The 6,891-nt window shown below is 33.1% G+C and overlaps 1 long non-coding RNA gene across 1 annotated transcript; it reads right to left on the reverse strand.

Moving 5' to 3' along the window:
- Positions 1-3,408: 3,408 nt before the first annotated feature.
- Positions 3,409-5,525, reverse strand: LOC120492931 (uncharacterized). The gene is made up of 3 exons (XR_016150219.1): positions 4,462-5,525; positions 4,203-4,294; positions 3,409-3,773 (listed from the first exon to the last, which is right to left on the reverse strand). It is a non-coding gene; the product is annotated as an uncharacterized LOC120492931 (long non-coding RNA).
- Between the last annotated feature and the right edge of the window lie 1,366 nt (positions 5,526-6,891).

Below are 6,891 nucleotides of genomic sequence, written 5' to 3' on the forward strand. Positions count from 1 at the left end.
TTATTCATATTCGCACACATAGCTACAAAAACATGCATTCATAGGCATGCACACACCACATACTAATACCTCCATCCGCCTATAGTTTTATTAAAAAATCATCCTATCATGATCCAATCATGATCCCAATCACATCTTCTGCTGTCTAGCACTTCTTTCGCCATGTATTTGTTCGTTTCTTTCATTATTTTATGCAATCCAAAACACTCTAACCTGCCGCGGTTCGTATCTCTAGACCCCGTCTAACTTGACCGCTTTTCCGGGACAAATGGATTTTTGAAGGACAAGTAAAAGAGAATTTTACTCGCCCCAACGGACAAGTAGCCTGAACATCAATAACAAACAAAAAAATAACTAGGGAATCACTAAACCGAGAGAATGATTCTGATTTTATTACATTTATTGCAAGTTGCGATCGATTGTGGATAATAAATGTAGCAGGCCTACTGTATTACTGATGGTAACCCAGACAGCAAACTGATATTGAATCAACGTGGAAACGACGTCTCTCATGACATTGAAACAACGTTGATTTGCTCATCGAATTAACGTTGAACCAACGTCAGACGCGGCATTCTTCAAAGCTAAATGAAATCGAAAATTGGTTTGCTTTCATAACGTTGAAACAACGCGTTGATTTTAAGTTGATTTTCCGTTAGTTTTGAAAGAATGACGCATCTGACGTTGGTTCAACGTTAATTCGATGAGCAAAACAATGTCAGATCAACGTTGTTTCGATGTCATATTTCCACGTTGATTCAATGTCAGTTTGCTATCTGGGAAGGTTGCGCTGTTGACGCTCGCGCAGAGAAATCTACACACATGAGCGGAGCACACACACACAGTTAACAACATACTCTGCCTATAAAAAATCTAAATGTGGAGTTTTTATATTTTAACATATGTTAAGCACTAAGCAGCCTCAATTATTTTTCCTGAATACCTGTCACGGAAGAGAACTCAAGTGCAAAACAAGGAGGATTTATTAACAAAAACAAAACAAACACAAATCAAAAACCCACAAGGGGGGAAAACACAATAAATGAACATGAAACCAACATAGACTCTTGTAGCGTGTGACACGTGTTTAGCGCGTCTTACTAGCGTAACATTCAATAAGGCCAAATAATCAGAAGAAAGGTGCGACTACTGGAGAGAGGAAGACAGCACAACAGGTGAGTGAACAATCAATACAAAGACTTCTTTATGATTCAGATTGGGTTTTGTATTAAGTGGAAATATACTTTTACATAAAATGTGTGGATTACAAAGATAACAAATCAAATATGGTAAATGACAATATTCACACTCTTGTTTTTTTCCAGATACGTGGACTCAGTTTTGGACAGTACTCTATTGAACCAGACTCTCACATATTGATGAAAAACAATAAAAGAAATAAAATAAACCTCTGTGTCAAATTCCTTGTAATACAATAAAAGTAAATAACAATGGATAATGCTTCCACACAAAGTATTGCAATCAGTAGTTCAAATACTTCAAAATCAAATCAAATGAACAATCAGTTTGATTCAGTTCACAGAATGAAATTCAGAAATTTCACTTTTAGTTGCAAACAAATTTCTCTTTAAACTTAATAGTCTGACCAATGTGAATCAGAGACTCACGATTTGACAATCAGATTCGGTTAACCAGAGTTCGTAACTCGGTCGATGGGTTCAGAGAACTGTTGATTCTTTTAGAATGAATCAGAATCACAATCAATGTCTTTTGTTGGAAAATCAAAAGGAAAAATAGAAAGCAAGATGATCTTAATGAGTCCAAGTCCCGTTTTGTCCAATAGTAAAAGAAAGAATTCTCCTACCAGTTTGATGGCTCAAAAAACACAGTTCAACAGAAAATATGGTTCCGGTGGCTCGCCATTTACAATCTGCACCTCGTGCGTCCAGCACGAATCAGGGAATCATCACAGAAGAACTTGAATCTCACAAAAAAACCCAGCCTTGTAAAACACAAGGCAGAACAATAATTAATCCACAGTTAAACAATATCATCGTCAAAACACATGTATGCACTTCAATCAACACATTAAACATAACACTTTAACACTTAATAGCGTACTTCATTAGCATTCTCACACGTGCGTCAGCTTTAGCCCATGTGCTATCCACTTCGGCTCGCACAGTCTATGACACTGTTTTGAATCTCTATCAGATCCGCAGCACATTTTTATATAAATGTCAAGTTAATGCTTGGGTTTTAACTCACCAAGGCGATGAATTTATATATATTTCCTACAAGGAAGTTAATTTGTGGCACATTGATGTTCCATCCATCTGCATCGATCTGTTTCACTAGCCTCCGTCTCATCCGCATCTTACTCTGGCATCAGCTCCTTCATATTATAGCATCAGTTCAGAAATCCTGTTTTCTGTTGTATTTGATCACTTTTCTCTGAGTTAATCACATGAAGGGGTCTTGAAGATCGCTCCGTGTAGCTGCCTCCCAGTTAACAATTTTTGGTTCCCAGAACGTTACTTTCAGGTTCCCAGAACGTTCTCAGAACGTTCTCAGAACAAACATTTCTAACGTTCCCTATTGGTTACCTAGGAAAGTTTTCTTTACGTTAATAGAACGTTCCCTTTAGGTTAGGGGAACGTTCCGGGAACTTTTCTGGAACGTTCCCAGAACGTTCCCGGAACATTCCCAGAACGTTCCCGGAACGTTCCCTAAAGGTTCCCGGAACGTTCCGGGAACGTTCCCTAAAGGTTCCCGGAACGTTCCCTAAAGGTTCCCAGAACGTTCTCCTAACCTCTACATCCCGATATGCCTGTACACAAATAAGTCTACAAAAAATATCTTCTATGTTGTTTATTTTTTCCAAAACATAAGAATCGTATGAAGATTACTACAATAAATGTAATGTATGCACAAAATTTTAATGCCACGAAAAGCCATGCACATATATTTTAAACAACATATTTATAAAAAAAAATTCAAAATTGCAGTTTGAAACCATGAAGATAAAGATTCTAAAACTAAAGAGATTAGCCTGTAATAATTTAATAAATGTAAATAGGACATATATGATCATATACTAATTAAATATCATGAGAAACTGACATTGTTTATTGTTCACATTGACCTGAATAGTAATATTATTTTTAAAAATTAAAACAATTGATTGTATGAATATAAAATCATTACAATAAATTGAATGTATGCCAAAAATGTATCTATATGAAGAGTTCAGATGCAAAAGCCTCTAAGTGCCATTTGAAATTTTGTTCTAGAATGACCATTTTTATCAAGCTTGTGTATTTAAGTTCAGTAATTTCACTTAAATGTCAATTTAATACGTAATCTTCATTGCCATTTAAGTGAAATTACTGAACTTAAATATACAAGCTTGATAAAAATGATCATTTTAGAAGAAAATTTCAAATGACACTTAGAGGCTTTTGCATCTGAACTCTTCATATACAAAAGCCGTGAACATGTATTTTTATAAACAACATGTATTACAAAATTAAATAAAAAATAATAAAAAATAATCATGAACATGAAAACATAAATTCTAAGACTTTAGGAGATTATAAAAATACAAGTTTATAAATGTGAATAAATGTGAATATCTCAAGACAATTATCAATGAGAAACTATATACACTTTTGTTTAGCACACATATTATACATAAATACATAAAAAGCCACAAAAAACGCAGGTATACACGCATGTGTGCGTGTGTGTGTGTGGTGTGCTTTTGTAAAAGTGTATTGTCTCAGTCCTTTGTGTCTCCTTCAGCAGGCATCCTGTTTTGGGATAGAAAAAGATCAAAGATTAGGACAGTGCAAACCATAGACTGTAAAAAAAAAAATATTTGGACGTAGTGTCCATGACGTCACCCCGTAGGTTTCTGAAAAGCATTTTCGAAGCCTAAAGTGGATGGGGCTTAATAATTAATTCTTATTCATTTGTAATATTATTATGTCATTAAACGTTTTACGTAAATATGCTATGAAAGCAAAAAATGTTGGCAAACAGCAATGCCGTTTACATCTTGCTTAAACAACTGTATATGACGAGTGATGCGTATCATTTATAAAAAAAACTATTGACAGTTTGTGAATAGATCACAATGTAGACTGAGGAATAATCCTCCGACCTCACTCATGTCGGTTTCGCAAATGTAAACAGACACATGGGGATCACACTTGGATGTTGGATCGTCTGAATATTACCTTTCTGCTCGTCTCCTCAGATCTCTTAACTTTTGTGCCATGCAGACCTTGATCTCAGTGCCTCCGATGCCTGGGTGCCTCTTTTTGACAGTCTGTAAGAAATGAGATTTATTACATTAAAATTTGAAAACAAGTTTGTCATGACGTGACATAACTGCCAGATTCAAACTGTGCTTTCCAAGCTATGGCTGTCGCTGACAGACACGCTCAGCGCTTGTCATATAATAACTATTGATAAAAGATATTCAGACATGCTTACCAATTATTAGCTGCACCTTTTGTAGGTCAAGACTCTTTTTTCACCAACAACCCCTTTTTTCCCGTTCATGTTGCCATCTCTTTGAAGACAAGATGGAGTCTATAAGAGTTCTGGTTAACTCCAAACTTGTTCTGCAAAGCAAAAAATAAGATAGAAAATTTTCGTCAGGACAGAAACTGTGATCTTTTCAACGTTATTGCATATTAGATGAAGTTTTCACGTTGGAGCTGTGAGTGTAAATTTTAGCATACAAGTATTTATTGTTTGTGCTCGAGTCTTGTTACTCTTTTACCTTCATAGGTATTCCAGAGTTTAGGGGTAAAATGCGTTTGTGTAAACCATTGTAACAGTTTAAACCATTTTTCCCCTCCAGGATTCATTGTTAAATAGACCACAAACATATGAAGGGTAGTTTACACTAATGTTCAAACATTTGGGGTCAATGATAGATTTAAAAATTAATAGAACAAAAAAAGAAGAAATACATATTTTTACTCAGCAAGGATGCATTACATTAACAAATATATTCAAATAAATGCTGTTATTTAAACCTTTCTATTCATCAAATAATCCTGAACAACACAAAGCAGCACAACTGTTTTCAACACTGATAATAATCATAAATGTTTTTTATTTATTGAGCTTCCTCGGCTCACCTGTGTCCTAACGTAAACGTTACTTCTCCGACAGCAGCTTTCTTCAGAAATGTTGAAGTAACTTAGTGGAGCTTTCTCTCTGCTATGGGTTATTTCGTTACTACTGAAATCACAGAACATTTAATCAAAATGTGTTTAACGTTACCATTGAGCTAACGTTAGTTTCGGCCAATTGCTCCTAAAAGTCCTGAAACATCACCGATACGTTACGTTTACGTTTGTGTTAAATAAATTAGCTCACTTCCCAGTAAAACCCTTACAAAACCTCTCATTTACACATAAGAGGTGATTAAAAGAAACTTTAATAAATAAAAGTTCAACCGAGTTAACGTGGATGTTAGCCTTGCTAACGTTAACGTTACCTCTTTAGCCTTGCTAAGTTACCTCTAACGGACTTTTTCCGAAGACTACACCATGTCGATAAAGTATGGCAAGCCGTTTTAGCTTTTATTCATTTCTAGGATATGAATTCTTGATATCAAGAATTCAATTGTTGATATCAACAATTACATTTTTTGATATCAAGAATTTAATTGTTGATATCAACAATTAAATTATTGATATCAACAATTATGTTCTTGATATCAACAATTACATTCTTGATATCAACAATTACATTCTTGATATCAACAAATACATTTCTGATATCAAGAATTCAATTGTTGATATCAACAATTACATTTTTGATATCAACAATTGTATTTTCACTAGTGAAATGTCCCCATAGGCTGCCATTCAAAACCAATTGTTGATATCAAGAATTGATTTCTTACTAGTTGAAATTCCAATTTCACATATCAGAAATACAATTATTACTAGTAAAAAACTTTATTTTTGATATCAAGAATTAAATTGTTACTAGTTGAAATGTTATTCCTGATATCAACAATTGAATTGCTACTAGTAACAATGTTCATTTTTGATATCAATAATTCAATTTTCACTAGTGATAGTGTTAATTTCTGATATCATGAATGTGATTGTTACTAGTAAGAAAGCCATTTTAGATATCTGAAATAATATTGATATCAGAAATATATTTTCAGATATCAAAAATGGTAATTTTTACTAGTAACAATTGAATTGTTGATATCAAGAATAAACATTTCAACTAGTGACAATTTAATTATTGATATCCGGAATTCACATTTTTACTAGTAACAATGTAATTATTGATATAAAAAATGATATTTCTACTAGTAAAAAATCAATTCTTGATATCAACAATTCATTTTGAATGGCAGCCTATGCCGTTTTAGCTTTTATTCATTTCCAGGATATGAATTCTTGATATCAACAATGCCAATTTTTGATATCAAGAATTTAATTGTTGATATCAAAAATTGAATTCTTGATATGAACAATTGAATTCTTGATATCAACAATTCAAATCTTGATATCAACAATTGAATTGTTGATATCAACAATTGAATTGCTGATATCTGTAATTGTATTTTCACTAGTGAAATGTCACCATAGGCTGCCATTCAAAATGAATTGTTGATATCAAGAATTCTTTTTTAACTAGTAGAAATATCATTTTTGATATCAATAATTACATTGTTACTAGTAAAAATGTGAATTCCTGATATCAATAATTAAATTGTCACTAGTTGAAATGTCTATTCTTGATATCAACAATTCAATTGTTACTAGTAAAATTGTTACTTTTTGATATCTGAAAATGTATTTCTGATATCAATATTATTTCAGATATCTAAAATGGCTTTCTTACTAGTAACAATCACATTCATGATATCAGAAATTAACACTA

The sequence above is a fragment of the Pimephales promelas genome, chromosome 1 (assembly GCF_988280905.1).
Source record: "Pimephales promelas chromosome 1, fPimPro1.hap1.1, whole genome shotgun sequence".
NCBI lineage: Eukaryota > Metazoa > Chordata > Actinopteri > Cypriniformes > Leuciscidae > Pimephales > Pimephales promelas.